This window comes from Delphinapterus leucas, chromosome 5, assembly GCF_059928025.1.
Source record: "Delphinapterus leucas isolate spDelLeu-1000000601 "Yukka" chromosome 5, BTC_Dleu_Yukka2, whole genome shotgun sequence".
NCBI classification, from domain to species: Eukaryota; Metazoa; Chordata; class Mammalia; order Artiodactyla; family Monodontidae; genus Delphinapterus; species Delphinapterus leucas.
The window spans coordinates 58,615,854-58,633,473 of NC_143133.1; positions in this window are offsets into that span (position 1 = coordinate 58,615,854).

The following is a 17,620-nucleotide window of genomic DNA, read 5'->3' on the forward strand; positions in this document are numbered from 1 at the left end:
GAGAGAGGAAGAAAAGAAGAGAGGAGGCACATATTTGGTATCCTACAAATTTTATTTCATTGTTGCCTGATTGCTGGGCTTTTAGATGTGACTGTTTTAAATAGCAGCCCTTATACTAAGTGGCCACTGTACAAGTTAAGGAAAGAAAAATGGATCTGCTTATTGAAAAGGCAAGCAATAAAAAATCCTCAACAATACAAAACCTAACAAATCTTGAAAGTAACAACTACCATTACAAAACAAAAGATTATTTCCAGTAAATCTCAATGTGAGGATTTTCAATCACACATAATCTTTTCCATAACAGCCAAGTACACCAATCTTGACAATATTTATAATCTACTGAGAAATATAGCAATAAAAATATGGGCATGGTGAAATAAAAAAGAATATTGAGTGTCTAAGTACAAATATGTTTTTGTACTTAATGAGTTTTTAAATTTAGTTATAAGGAAGGTTATATTTTTTATTTAATGTTAAAATTAAAGGAATACTAGTCTTTATGGAAGAAATTAAAGTAATACATAAACTGCTATTTTAAGCCTTATATTTCTAAACCTTTATACTTTATACTGCTATATATTTATTCTTACTTCGGTGTACTCTGAGCTTTCATTCTGAAGATTAATGTTTATGGCTTTATAGTTTGTTGCATTTTATAAATTGGTTCATATTCTAAATCATGGTAAAGATGCCTGGTTTCTGAGCCTTGAAGGCTTGTTCCAGTTTATAGAACAAAGCTGTTTTCATGCCTGTTGAACACTGTATTATTTTGCATTTTTATACAATGTTTAGAATTTTACCCAAAACTTTCAGAGGTTGATTTCAAAGTGTTTCACCACATGGTTATTCCTCATATAACATAACTAGCCAAATGCAAGTTTGGATTTGGGTTTCTAAAGTCACAGAACTACTACTCAGTATACTACAAATAATATGTACATTATGTTGATTACTAGAGCAAGAAAAATATAAAAAGAGGGACAAAAGTTTTTTCATATATGAAAATAACCTAATGTTTGTGTGTGTGTTCACCAAACTTTACTGAAAATTTAAATTTATTTAATTTTGAAATCATTCTGTGTAAATAATAATCATTCTGTGTAAATAATCATTCTGTGAAATCATTCTGTTCTGCTTGTTTCACTTAACATTACTGAATTTCCTCATTGTATTATTTCAAAATCTATGTATAATCATTTTATTGATGAGAAAAATCTCAATACATGGAGAAAAATAATGAAAGTATTTCCTGTCCTTGATCATTTAATATGCCTCTGATTTTTTTTATTGTTTTACAAATTATTTTAAAAGAATGTCTTTTATGCACGAATACCTTTTATACTAATTGGAAGTATTGGGTTGGCCAAAAAGTTCGTTCGGGTTTTTCCATCAAATCTTACGGAAAAATCCAAATGAACTTTTTGGCCAATCCAATAGTTTTAGAAGTTATATATGTCTTGGTTCTCTAGGAATAAAAGAATTCTGCTGCATAACTTAGGTGCTACTGTTTTAACTTAAGGTGTAACCCCCCCCCAGGCAGCAAATGAGAGAAATTGGAAGTGATGCTGAGAAAAAGTGATGCTAAATACAGGGTGATATATTACTTCATATGAAAATACAGCTAAATCTTGGTTATATGGTACATTCTGAATAGGACATATGGAACCACTCACTAGGCCTTGAAATAATTCATGAGAGGAGGAAGAGAAGAATTGTTCTTTCTTTCTCCTGTCTCTTAATAACTAATGTTTGTTTTATGAACTATTAACTTCCCTGCATTTCCAGGATATATCAGATCCTCCTTCTGAGAGAAGCCCAGGAATCCAGGTCTCATGCTCTCTGGTGTACTATTTTATTTGAATCCAGAAGTGGTTCAAGCCAGCTCATTCTGGGACTTGTTGTATAGGAACTGGACATTCGCTATGCTGTAATTTTCACCATGGTAGGCATCATAGGAGCCATGCATGGGATCTAGCACTCATATGAAATGCAGTTAAGGTAACCAAATGTGCTATGAGATAAGGTGATAACCAGGGATGGCAAACAGCCTGTGAGGGAAATGACACTTAGCAAATAAATCTGATGAGAAACGTACATTAGTCCTGAAACACCAATACATCTGATAAAAGGTATGAAAATTTATTTAACTCTTAATACAAACTGACATGTTACTTTTAAAAAATGTATACTCTTCTATACATGTATAAGTAATAAATAAATGTATTCAGTCAGTATTTTTATTAAATCAATCCATTTCTTTCCAAATCAACCAGAAACTTTCCTAAATAGCATTGTTTAATTAAATTTGCATTTTTACTACTAAAGAGGTTTAAAATTATCCATGTTTATTCATCTGGACTTTTAACTGCTCCATATGTATATAAATATTTCCCCAAATAATTTAAGTATGCTTTTCTCATCAGTCTAAAAAATATAAAATTAAAACCAAAGGAAAAAATTCAAAGGCACACAAATTTGTTTAAATCAACTCTCTTCTCTCTTTGAACCAAGTTTCACTAAAGAGTTTTATATAAGTATCAAATACAATGACAAGCATGATTAAATATTACATACTTAGGGCTGTACTTTGAAAAATATACAATGACAATATGAAAAAATTCAGTACTATCAAGGCACTCAAAAAGAAAAATGAACAACTGCAAAGTCCAACCATATTCTTGGATTGAAGGACTCAACATAATAAAGATGGCAACTGTTTTCTAATTTAATATATAAATTTTTATTAAAAATAAATTACAGGGCTTCCCTGGTGGCGCAGTGGTTGAGAGTCAGCCTGCCGATGCAGGGGACACGGGTTTGTGCCCCGGTCTGGGAAGATCCCACATGCTGCGGAGCGGCTGGGCCCGTGAGCCATGGCCGCTGAGTCTGCGCGTCCGGAGCCTGTGCTCCGCAACGGGAGAGGCCACAACAGTGAGAGGCCCGCGTACCGCAAAAAAAATTAAAAAAATAAATTTCAAAGAGCCAGAAACTGCCCTGTTGCATAGTAAACAACCACCATATCTCAGTAGCTTCCAACAATAATCATTTATTTTATACTCATGGATCTGTAGATTTGTTGTTGTTTGGGTGCTCTCAGCTGGTCTTAGCTCTCAAGGCTGAATTAAGACTTTGAATAGATCCAGGTGTCTTTATCCAAGTCCTAGGCTGAAGGAGCTAAGGATACCTAAGGTATAGCTTCACAAAGTAGACATTAGAAACTCAAGAAGGGTCTCGTAAGACTTTGAGTCAGAACTTGCTTTCTCTCACTTCTATGTACATTCCATCAACTAAATCAAGTTATACAGCCAAGCTCAATGATGGGAGAATTTTATCCCACTCACAGTAAATAATGGCAAAGGCAGAGAGGGAAAGAAGAACCTGAGCAAATACGTTCTGCCACACATAACTTCTTTATCCTTTGTGTTCCACTTACCTTTTCAGTTTTCTTTTAATCACCTCCTATATTTTCCTTTATCTCTAAAGCTTGCAAAGCTAATTCTTGCCCCCAAAACATTATACATATTTGCTGCTCTTTACCAACTCCATGTTTTCTACCACCTGGTCATTTTTCAAGTTTTTACTTACTATCACTTTCTTAGTACCACCTTTACTAATGGGCAATATTCCTATATGATCCTGTTGTCTTATTTCATAGTTCATATCATGATGGCATTTAAATAATTTAGTAATTATTTGTTTAATGTTATTATTATTGCTTCACCAACAGTTTCGTGATAGCAGAATGGATTCTCTTTGTCTATGTCCCTCGAGCTCAGCCCAGAATCTGACCTAAAGTGAGTTCTCAATATACGTATATTGAAATAATACATGAAATAATTTATATTCTTAATTTTGGGGATTATCTTTTTAGATGCATTGCTCCAACTGTTAATTGGGTATTCTTACTGTTCTTATCAATCATTATGTACTCTTTACACATATATTATCCCTTACTTCATTATATAAATATTTGTTATTACATCCACTGAAATTTGTTGTATTTCTTTCATTTTTGTTGATTTGTGTTGCCTTGTTTTTGATAATTAACAAACTTTTATACAGGACAAATTTTGAAAATATAGGATACCTGAAATTGTAAATACAAAGAAAATAAAAGAAAACAAAAAATAAAGATTCTGTAACAGCAAGTATTTACTAGAGTGTAACCAGGTATTAGAGAAAACGCTATATAGTAATTCAAAATACAAAGAATAGAAAAGAAATAATTAAAAATAAAGATATTCATTACCTGGAAGTTAATTCCAGATGGATATGGATTGAAGAATATTAAATTTGTTGCATGTGGAGAAGGATGATGCTACTGGGTTATAATGCAAGTCAAAAGCAAATCTAATAATCAAATAGAATTAGAGGAAACTCTCACAGGTAGAAAATTTTTGATTGTGCAACTTCTGCCATTCTTTATGGCCAGTCAACTCTTTAAGGGTTTTCTTTTTCCTTTCTCTGTTGATGCAAGTATTTGTTTTAGAGAATGTACATTGTTCCTCATCTTTCTCAGTTAAGAACCCAAACTTCCGCTGTGTAGAGCAATGTAGGCTTGATGCCAGGGAGTCTACCCAGGAATGTTAAGTATAGGCCTTGGATATGATGAGCATCAAAGGCTGTATTCCTACCACTTTTATTACGTTTCATTTTGTTCTTTGATGGTGATGGGTTGGGAATCAAGATTGGGAAGAGCAAGAGATAACAATGGAATTCGTATAATCTTTAGGAAAATATCTCTCTTTGAATAAAATTTGGATTGGAATTCTACTAATTTCCAAAGAGAAGACTATATTACATCATCAGTAAATTCTCCCAATGACTAGAGCAAGTCTCATCAGCTTTTTTTTAACAAAAATACTCCAGGATAAAAAGGAAACATGCATACTTGGGGAATGAACACAAGTTGCCTTCCCCAAGCATTGCTCATAATGCAAAGTGTGTATAATGCATACAAAAGGTATCTCCATGAGCCTGACACAACTATGAATTTTGATGACATTATAATTTTTATCTATTTGTAATCTAAAAAGAATCACACTTTCTTTTTTCCTTTTTAACTCTAGTATTGCATAAGAGCTCCTAAAGTTACAAATCTGGTTATTCTCCTCCCTTTAAAATATTTCATTGGTTTCTTGTCCCCTTCAAAAAAAAAATCAGTAGTACAATATACGAAGTCTCTTATGATCTAGAAAACCTCCATACCTGCCTGACTTATTATGTCTTGCTATGCCGTTGGTCATAAATATTTACAGTTTCTATGTTCTCTCACAAAAATGAACTAAAGTAGTTGTAAGTTCCTTTATGAATACACATTCCCTGGCCCCCACATCTCCATCAGAAGAAATGTAGGCGTGTTCTTATTGAAAAATACACACTGCCAAAGTCTCACCAGTTTGACAAGCAGCAGAACTACCAGTGGTGTGCTGGTAAACCAGGTCTCAAAGAGGGGCAAGAAAGCTCTCATTTGTAGCTATTGCTAATTTCAATATTATTTACACTATGCTCCCACCTAATTGATTTCCACTAAATTAGGTTTTAAGTCTCTTGTCCCTCTAGGGCTTTCATATCTCTTAATGTGACCCCTTCTTCCAAACTTGCCAGCTCCTTAAACCTTTTCACTTAGCTTTCAGAAAAATAACAGTCATCATCAGCAAAATTTACTGTAGCTTCAGCCTTGCCTATGAATGATCATTTCACCTTTATCTCTAATCAAAACCTGATGAGAAAACTGCTTCTCCGGCAGCCCTCTGCATTGCTTCTTGTTTTTCCTTCCTCTGGGTCAAGTGGAATGATAAAGGTCCTTCTTTCTCTTCATTGACATTTCAAAATTTTTACTACTTCCTTTTAAAACACCATAACATTTTCAGAACATGATCACTCCTTTTCACTTCACCTCAGCCAGCTGTTCCCAGAGTCTGTTTGATAAAAATTTCTGTAATGAGTGATTTGTTCTATCTCTTCACTGTTTTGTGTTGTGGCTATTAGCTACATATGGTTGTTGAGCACTTGAAATGTGGATAGTGTTACTGAGATATTAGCTTTTAGTTTTATTTATAGGCATACCTCATTTTATTGTGCTTTGCAGATATTGCATTTTTATAAATCGCAACCAGATATACATTTTATATAATTGCAGGTTTGCGGCAATTCTGCACTGTCAGATGATGGTTAGTATTTTTAGCAATGAAGTATTTTTAATTAAGTTATGTACATTTTGTGCACATAAAGCTATTGTTCACTAAATAGACTATAGTGTATTATGAACATAACTTTTATATGCACTGGGAAACCAAAAATTTCGTTTTACTCAGTTTATTGTGATATTCACTTCTTTGCAGCAGTCTGGAACCAAACGTGTAATATCTCTGAGGTATACACTTAATTCTTCATTTAAATACCCACATGAAGCTAGTGCCTACCATATTAAGCAGCACAGATTTACCTAGAACATATCATTTGCAATTTGTGTAATTTTCAATAATTGTCTTTCTTCTATAATATCAGTTTCATGTAACCCGTTCTCTGACAATACCCTCATTCTTTCCAGTTTATTCTCTTTTCTGTCAACATCTCAAAACACTAATTTGTTGATCCAAAGATTTTTGCCTTTCATCTACTTCATGTTCTCTCTACTCTCTTGTCTCAGTTTAGACTCTGTTGTCTCTTATTGAGACTGCTCCATTGCATGCATCCTAGGATCCTTTACCCCAATCTTGCTTCATCATACTTGCCTGATAATATTGGTTAAATTCAACTTTCCATTATTCTCTAGATATTCCAACATAGCTGAGTAAATTGTCAAAATACACATGAACATGCTGACTGATCTCACTTTTAATCCATGAAAATTGGTCTCAAGAGTTCCCTTGTGCAATGTAGCCACTCTCTCTAATATTTTCTCTCTACTCTTTTCCTGGATGACTATCTCATCACTTCTTTTCCTCCCTCTAATTTCTAGTACGTATTCCCTCACCCTTACTTTCAGCTCATGACTTTGTCTTTCATTTCACTGAGTTGATACAAACAAGCAAAAGAGAACTTCCATGTCTATCTACCTAATTGTCCTCCATATATGTTGCCTTCCTCCTGTTGCTACACTTGAATTCTATCAAACTCTTCATTTTCCCCACCTGTCTCCCCTACTCTAAAAAAATTAACAAAAATAAAACAAAACAAAAACGTATACACACTACTATATGTAAAATAGATAATCAACAAGGATCTACTGTATAGCACAGGGAACTCTACTAAATACTCTGTAAAAACCTATATGGGAAAAGAATCTGAAAAAGAATAGACTCTACAAGCCAGAAGGCAGTCACATGATATACTTAAAGTGAAGAAAGGAAAGAACCTAAAAACAAGATTACTCTACCTGGCAAGGATCTCATTCAGATTCAACAGAGAAATCAAAAGCTTTACAGACAAGGAAAAGCTAAGAGAATTCAGCACCACCAAACCAGCTCTACAACAAATGCTAAAGGAACTTCTCTAAGTGGGAAACACAAGAGAAGAAAAGGACCTACAAAAAACACGCCATAATGATTAAGAAAATGGTAATAGGAACATACATATTGATAATCACCTTAAACGTGAATGGATTAATACTCCAACCAAAAGACACAGGCTCGCTGAATGGATACAAAAACAAGACCCATATATATGCTGTCTACAAAAGACCAACCTCAGACCCAGGGACACATATAGACTGAAAGTGAGGGGATGCAAAAAGATATTCCATGCAAATGGAAATCAAAAGAAAGCTGGAGTAGCAATACTCATATCAGATAAAATAGACTTTAAAATAAAGAATGTTACAAGAGACAAGGAAGGACATGACATAATGATAAAGGGATCAATCCAACAAGAAGATATAACAATTATAAATATATATGAACCCAACATAGGAGCACCTCAATATACTAGGCAACTGCTAACAGCTATAAAAGAGGAAATCAACAGTAACAATAGTAGTGGGGGACTTTAACACCTCACTTACACCAATGGACAGATCATCCAAACAAAATTAATAAGGAAACACAAGCTTTAAATAACACAATAGACCAGGTAGATTTAATTGACATTTATAGGACAATCCATCCAAAAATAGCAGATTACTTTTTCTTCTCAAGTGCACACGGAACATTCTCCAGGGTCACAAATCAAGCCTCAGTAAATTTAAGAAAATTGAAATCATATCAAGCATCTTTTCTGACCACAACACTATGAGATTAGAAATCAATTACAGGGGAAAAAAGTAAAAAACCCGAACACATGGAGGATAAACAATATGTTACAAAATAACAAAGAGATCACTGGAGAAATCAAAAGGGAATCAAAAAATACCTAGAGAAAAATTACAATGAAAACACGATGATCCAAAACCTATGGGATGCAGCAAAAGCAATTGTAAGAGGGAAGTTTATAGAAATACAAGCCTATCTGAAGAAACAGGAAAAATCTCAAATAAACAATCTAACACCTAAAGCAACTAGAGAAAGAGGAACAAACAAAACCCAAAGTTAGTAGAGGGAAAGAAATCATAAAGATCAGAGCAGAAATAAATGAAATATAAACAAACAAAACAATACCAAAGATCAATAAAACTAAAAACTGATTCTTTGTGAATATAAACGAAATTGATAAACCATTAGCCAGACACATCAAGAAAAAGAGGGAGAGGACTCAATAAAATTAGAAATGAAAATGGAGAAGTTACAACAGGCACCGCAGAAATACAAAGCATCCTAAGAGACTACTACAGGCAACTCTATGCCAATAAAATCGACAACCTGGAAGAAATGGACAAATTCTTACAAAGGTATAACCTTCCACGACTGAACCAGGAATAAATAGAAAATATGAACAGACCAATCACAAGTAATGAAATTTAAACTGTGATTAAATATCTTCCAACAAACAAAAGTCCAGGACCAGATGGCTTCACAGGTGAATTCTATCAAACATTTAGAGAAGAGCTAACACCCATCCTTCTCAAACTCTTCCAAAAAATAGCAGAGGGAGGAACACTCCCAAACTCATTCTATGAGGCCACCATCACCCTGATACCAAAACCAGACAAAGGTACTACAAAAAAAGAAAATTACAAACCAATATCACTGATGAATATAGATGCCAAAATCCTCAACAAAATACTAGCAAACAGAATCGAACAACACATTAAAAGGATCATACACCATGATCAAGTGGAATTTATCCCAGGGATGCAAGGGTTCTTCAATTTACACAAATCAATCAATATGATACACTGTATTAACAAACTGAAGAATAAAAAACATATGATCATCTCAATAGGGGCAGAAAAATCTTTTGACAAAATTCAACACCCATTTATGATAAAAACTCTCCAGAAAGTAGGCATAGAGGGAACCTACCTCAACATAATAAAGGCCATATATGACAAACCCACAGCAAACATCATTCTCAATGGTGAAAAACTGAAAGCATTTCCTTTAAGATCAGGAACAAGACAAGGATGTCCAGTGTTGCCACTATTATTCAACGTAGTTTTGGAAGTCCTAGCCATGGCAATCAGGGGAAAAAAAAAAGAAATAAAAGGAATACAAATTGGAAAAGAAGAAGTAAAACTGTCAGTGTTTGCAAATGGCATCATACTATACATAGAGAATCCTAAAGATGCCACTGGAAAGCTACTAGAGGTAATCAATAAATTTGGTAAAGTTGCAGGATACAAAATTAATGCATAGAAATCTCTTGCATTCCTCTACACTAATGATGAAAACCCTGAAAGAGAAATTAAGGAAACACTCCCATTTACCATTGCAACAAAAAGAATAATGTACCTAGGAATAAACCTACTTAGGAGACAAAAGACCTGTATGCAGAAAACTATAAGACACTGATGAGAGAACTTAAAAATGATACAAACAGATGGAGAGATATATCATGTTCTTGGGTTGGAAGAATCAATATTGTGAAAATGACTGTACTACCCAAAGCAATCTACTGATTCAATGCAATCCCTGTCAAATTACCAATGGCATTTTTTACAGAACTAGAACAAAAAGTCTTAAAGTTTGTGTGGAGACACAAAAGACCCCAAATAGCCAAAGCAGTCTTGAGGGAGAAACATGGAGCTGGAGAAATCAGACTCCTTGACTTCAGACTATACTACAAAGCTACAGTAATCAAGACAATTTGATACTGGTACAAAAACAGAAATATAGATAAATGGAACAGGATAGAAAGCACAGAGATAAACCCACACACCTATGGTCAGCTAATCTATGACAAAGGTGGCAAGGGTATACAATGGAGAAAAGGTAGTCTCTTCAATAAGCGGTGCTGGGAAAACTGGACAGGTACATGTAAAAGAATGAAATTACAACACTCCCTAACACCATGCACAAAAATAAACTCAAAATGGATTAGAGACCTAAATGTAAGACTGGACAGTATAAAACTCTCAGAGGAAAACATAGGAAGTACACTCTTTGACATAAATCACAGCAAGATCTTTTTTGATCCACTTCCTAGAGTAATGGAAATAAAAACAAAAATAAACAAATGGGACCTAATGAAACTTAAAAGCTTTTGCAGAGCAAAGGAAACTACAAAGAATACGGAAAGACAGCCCTCAGAATGGGAGAAAATATTTTCAAGTGAATCAGTGGACAAAGGATTAATGTCCAATATATATAAACAGCTCATGCAGCTCAATACTAAAAAAAACAAAACAAAACCCAATCCAAAAATGGGCAGAAGACCTAAATAAACATTTCTCCAAAGAAGACTTACAGATGGCCAAGAAGCACATGAAAACTGCTCAACGTCACTAATTATTAGAGAAATGCGAATCAAAACTACAATGAGGTATCATCTCACACCAGTTAGAATGGGCATCATCAGAAAATCTACAAACAACAAATGCTAGAGAGGGTGTGGGGAAAAGGGAACCGTCTTGCACTGTTAGTAGGAATGTAAAGTGATACAGCCACTATGGATGGAGAACAGTATGGAGGTTCCTTAAAAAACTAGAAACAGAATTACCATATGACTCAGAAATCCCACTACTGGGCATATACCCAGAGAAAATCATAATTCAAAAAGATACATGCACCCCAATGTTCATTGCAGCACTATTTACAATTGCCAGGTCATGGAAGTAACATAAATGCCCATCAACAGACGAATTGATAAAGAAGATGTGGTACATATATACAATGGAATATTACTCAGCCATAGAAAGGAACGAAACTGGGTCATTTGTAGAGACGTGGATGGATCTAGAGACTGCCATACAGAATGAAGTGCGTAAGAAAGAGAAAAACAAATATCATATATTAACGCATATATGTGGAACCTAGAAAAATGGTACCAATGAACCGGTTTGCAGGGCAGAAATAGACACACAGATGTAGAGAACAAACGTATGGACACCACCTACCCGGTGGTGGAGGAGGGGTTGTGGTGTGTTGAATTGGGAGATTGGGATTGACATGTATACACTAATATGTATAAAATGGATAACTAATAAGAACCTGCTGTATAAAAAAATAAAATTCTAAAATTCAAAAAAAAAAGAATAGATATATGCATAACTAAAGCACTTTTCTGTACACCTGAAACTAACAAAACATTGCAAATCAACTGTACTCCAATATAAAATAAAAATGAAAAAAACAAAAGTAAAACCTGATCAAAGTCTTTCCCATATCCCCAAATCACATTTGTTTTCTTTGATTATTTTCCTCCATCAAATATTTAATCCAATCATAAACCGTTTTGGCTCTACCTCAAAATATATCCAGCAAAATGCAGAATCTGGCCACTTATTACTATTATCCCTGCTAATGCCCTCGATTACACCTCCATTACCTGGATTATTGCAGCAGCCTCCAGTTTAGATACTCAGCCCCCCCACAGTCCAACATAAAGTCTATTCTCACAAAACTACAGCAATGATAAAATATTCTTCATAATATTCTGGTAAAATATTCTGGTGAAACATTATAGCAGATATATATGGATAAATAGATAGGGAGTTAGTTATATATTAAGATGATTTCTTTGCTTAATGCATTCCCCTGTTCCCTTATTGGCTTCCCTTCTCACTCAGAGAAAAAAAAATGTAGTCCTTTCCATCCCTAAGGCCCTACATATTCTGCCCCTTGTGACAATACACGCCCCTGCCCCAGCCTTCTGAATTAACTGGTGTTAATCCGTCTGCTTCAGCTATAGGGCTTTGTTGCTCTTTTTCTAAAATATCAAGCTGGCTTTCCCCTCGGGGTTTTCACATTGACTTTTCCTTTGCCTGAGGTGCAGTTATATGACTAACTCATTTCTTTCTTTGTATTGCTTTGCACATTCCACCTTATCATTTAAGGCTCTTTCTGATCACCCAGTACGAAGTATCAACGTCCACTGTGCCTAATTTTCCTTTCTATCCCTCTTATCTTGCTTCACACATCTCAATATAATTTATCACCTTATGTCTATTCTTGTATTCTCTTGCTTACTTTTTTTTTTTTTTTTTAGCTCTATTAAACTGAGACATTTATCTTCTTTTTCACTGATGTGAAACTAGAAACTAGACTATGGCTTGGAATCTTGTAGATGCTAAATAAATATTTATTGAATGAGTGAATGAATAATGAATGAATGAATAAAAGCTAAGTGTTCTCTGGCAATCACATCTTTATTGGGTACCAAACCATGAGCTCTGAAAGGAACTTCTGATGTATTCCTTAATCATGCTCATCACAATTTATTAGTTTTCCTAATAAAGGAAAGATAAAATATCCTTCCAAATATCATTCCAAGTCCTAACCCCCAGTACCTTAAAATAGGTCCTTATTTGGAAACACAGTCATTGTTATGTGTAATGAGTTAAGATGAAATTATACTTCAGTAAGGTGAGCACATAGTCCAATGACTGGTGTCCTAATAAAAAGGTGAAATTTGAACAGGCACATGCTCACAGGGATAATGCCGTGTGAATATGAAGGCATAAATTGGAGTGATGAAGGAGATGCTAAAGAATGCCAGAGATTTCCAGCAGAGCAGTAGAAGCTAGGAGAGAGGTATGTGACAGGTATCTCCCTCATAATTCCTCATAGAAGGAACCAGCTCTGCCAACACCTTTATTGTAGACTTCTAACCTCTAGACTGTGAGACGATATATTTATATTGTTTAAGCCATCTAGTTTGTAGTACATTGTTCCACCAGTCCAAGCAAAGTAACAGTTTTCTTCTTCCTTACAAATTAGAAATTCCTCTTTTGTGTCACTGAACTTTGTATAAATCCTTCCTCTAACTCCAACTAATTCCCCAAATCAGACACAGTCAATGGAATAAACAAATAAGTGAAGGAACAAGAAAGTGAATGATACCACATGAAAAAAAATAATAACTAATCATTGTGGCTTGACTTTGTAAAACAAGTATAAGAAATTGTTGGAGATGTTGTTTCAAAGAAGTATCTTAAAAGTAACGAAATGGGGGCTTCCCTGGTGGCGCAAGTGGTTGGGAGTCCGACTGCCGATGCAGGGGACACGGGTTTGTGCCCCGGTCCGGGAAGATCCCACATGCTGCGGAGTGGCTGGGCCCGTGAGCCATGGCCGCTAGAGCCTGCGCGTCCGGAGCCTGCGTGTCCGGAGCCTGCGCGTCTGGAGCCTGTGCTCCGCAACGGGAGAGGCCACAATAGTGAGAGGCCCGCATACCACAAAAAAAAAAAAAAAAGGAACAAAATGAGGTGGCAATGGTTCTACTGAATATCTACATAGACATTTAAATTTCTGTGGGCTCTTTCAGTCCAACAAATTTTCACCTTTATTTAGATTTTATGTACATTAACTCTTTTCTTTTTTTATAGTTGCTTCTGTATGACCCTGCTGCATGAAGATCTTGTTTTAATGATTATTCCTGAGTCATTACCTCCAATTCCCGATATCCAAGTTCTTATATAAACTTTTGTGATAAATGTCTGACACTTGTGTCTGTTCACATTGATTAAATCTTATTGTTCCTCTTCAGTGTATATAAATTTTCATTTGCCATGAGCCTTGAAATGTGGGATAATGCCTACTGGATATTTTTCTTTATAATTCTAATTTTAGGAAGAACTAAAGATTTATTCTGATTTCCCTCCACCTTCAAGAAGGAGGTGGAAGAGTTTATAAAGGGATCAAGAGCAAAATGCTATTCAAGAATAAACTAACGCCACACACTAGACTGAGGAGCTTCTAAGGAGAAGTGAAAAGGCATTAAGTGGAACTGTTTTGTGATGGATTTTTCTTAGGCCACATTTGGATAACTTTTTAAACTGTTGCTCTTTGTAGGAACCTGTGCAAAATTATTTTCAGGGGAATCATCTCAGTCATCAGAGAGTAGTAAAAAAGAATTAGGTTACACTAAGGTAAATCATCAAACAACTGATTGCTTGGGACTATCTCCAGACTAGGGCAAGGGAATACTCACGCCTTGCAAATCCCATTTTATCTAGTAAGACACTGGGTAGGGATTTGAAGTCAGATCCCTTGCTGATCGTAACGAGTATGTTTGCCCTGAAATCTAGCAGACATGTACTTGAAATCCTTAGCAATAGTAGGAAACTGATAGAATGTAAGGGATGTGGGGATCATGGTCATTTTCGTTTATTTTCCATCAAAGGGACATTGCTAACAGATGGTATCTGGATTTAAGACTTTAGTATGGGTTCATTGCATTCCTCTACTGCCTCTGATAGATCCTACTTCGTTCATTTTATAATTTTTGACACATGAAGTGTGTGGCAAACAATAGTGGTATTGATTTCTTCCATTTTTTATCATGAGTTTCTAAATTAGGAAGTACATATATGGCCATAACAGGAACATAAAATAGGTAGATTAGATGTTATTAAGTAATCATCTTTTGTTGAATTTATATTTTAAGGGCATAAAAATGAGTATAAATACATTCTAAGAAATTCCTTCTTCATAGTTATTATAACAATGCTTGAGGATTATATTTCTTATAGAAATCTATTTCCTAAGTTAACTGAGAGGTGATGATGAAAAGATATATCAAATAAGAGAAAATTATTAGATTTTTCTCTTGTATGTATAGTGACTATGTCACAAGAATAGCATAGGCATTACTGATTTCCCTCATTTTTTATTTGCATTCTACGTCAACACACAGTTTAAATTTTTTTTCTCTAAACTAATACTTAAATATATGGACTTAAGATAGTTCTGAAATGTAGCTAGAGAATAAATACAGCTGTCTTGCACAGTTTTGGCACATAATAAGTGCTAAAAAATGTTTGCTGGATATAGGGGGATAGTTGAAAGTACTAATAAATGAATGAATTGCTGTTAATTTCATATTGTTTCATTTTTTGTATATGCATTCTATTTCCTTAACTAGACTCAGAATTTTGATTTATATCTGAAAATTTAAAATAAAATTTATATAAATTTTAATTTTATAAACTTTAATTTTTATAAAGTAAAAATTTATATAAATTTTAATTTTTATAAACTACAATAAGTACAAATGCAAATAAAGATTGCTTTAGAGATTAGCAAGAATAGCAAAGCACTAACTGTACTGTTGGAGCTTTTAGTTTATTTGCCGTTACTGAAAAGATAATGTCAGTGGTAGGATGCAGAGACAATATAGAGTGGTTTAAAAGGTAGTTTTAAATTAGATTATCAGGGTTTGAATGTTAGTCTCAACACTTTACTTTGGTGATACTGGGAAAGTTTTCTAGACCTTCTGTGTCTCCATCTTATTTTATTGGTAAAATGGAAATGGCAATAATATACCTATATCTATAAACTCTGGCAAGGATTAAATGAATTATTTGTAATTCTGCCTGACCTATATTAAGCCTGAAATACATGAGTGCCAAATAAATTCTAGGTAATATTAATGCAGGCTATTTTATATTTGTTATCATAATCTGGGTCTAGAAAGTACAATAGTTGGGAGTCTGTTGAGTAATTAATAAACCACTGTACAGCAGATAGATTGCCATGTGATCAATGCAACCTATGCTTTTGACCAATTGAGCTGTTAGCTCAGTGGTTGCCTTTTTTTGAGATCCACAGATGCCTTGTGTTCTTATTCTTCCAACAAATAATTTTGAGCACTCGGGTAGATAAAGCCCTACCATCATGGAGTTTAAAACTATAATGTAGGGAGGAAAATATAAAAATAAATAAATAAATATACAGTAACAAGATTTTATATGTGATGTAGAAGCATGATAATGAATATTAACAGACAATATACTATCTCCATGGAAATGTGTTCCCCAAATTCTAAGCTTATATTTCAAATGTTTGTATGTGTATGTGTGTGCATGTTTATGTATGTATCAGTTAGCTATTTGTAATAATTTCCTTTTTTCTATTTCTATAGTAAGTATAAGCCTAAGGAAATGATCAAGAATGACATGTCTTTGTTAATATCAAAAAAAATTAAAGAAAATTGCTAACTGGAATATTTAAGAATATAACACTGATTTCAAACAAGTTCAAATACTGGCCTAAGTCCCACTACTACACTATTATAATAGAGGTAGGAAAGATGGTGTGTAAGCATGAGAAAGTGTTATTTTCAAGTATGGACAAAAACAAGCATATTTTTCTCATGATTCCTTGAAGTTCCTCTGCAATCTCACACATTCAGTGTCTTCCAGCAGCAATCCCTTGTGCAACTCCTCATCTCACTCTGTTTGGTGCTAAGGCTCAAGGTTTTCACTTACAACGGAAATGGGTCAGGAACCATGTGCTTATTGCCAGAGGAGGAGGGAGGAGGTGGATGAGATGATGACACTTTGACACATAACCAAGTTGCTCTTGCAGTTAGAACTTAAGATAGCTTCATTTGCTTGAATATTTTTAGGTAGTAATTGATTTCTTGGCACCCATAGTGCCAAGACAAGGGAAAGGAGAAAGGAGCAAAGAAACAAGATAAAGATACAAAGGGAATTAATTTTTATTATTTCTGATGAATAAATAAAAACGGATGTCAATTTCAATTGTTCCAATGAGAAAACCAAGCTAGAGTAGAAACTTTTAATTTGGTCTTCTGCCTTTTTGCATGTAGAGATTTATATGTTAATGATCTTTCAAAATTCACATATTTGTAAATTGGGAAGCTCTTCTTAGAAGTGTGGCTATTCAAACAGAAATAAGAGACGTGTTTACAAACTGGAATTGTAATTTACCGTTTCTACTTTCTACCGTTTTTCAAGATGTTTCCCTAGCAATACCTGAAGATTCTTCTGTGTAGAAACAAGAGACCTGAAGTGATCTCAAAGTGAATATAAAAAAAATTGTATCACATAATATGACTCTGTGATTAACAGTTATTAATCACTTAGTTATTAGTTAATTATTTCATGGTTAGTATACATACTTGCCTTGTTCTTAATACAAATTATGTTCTGTTCATTGTGATTCAGTTACTCTTGTCTTCTAGTTTTATGTTTCTGGTTTTTATTTTGTATTAATATTGGGTACTTTCAGGCTAAATAGGCAGTTTCTCAGTTCGAAACCATTAGGATAAACTTGCAGCCTTCTCAGTCTTTGTTTTCAGTTACCCAAAGACTAAGCCATATACATTTTCTTTCTTG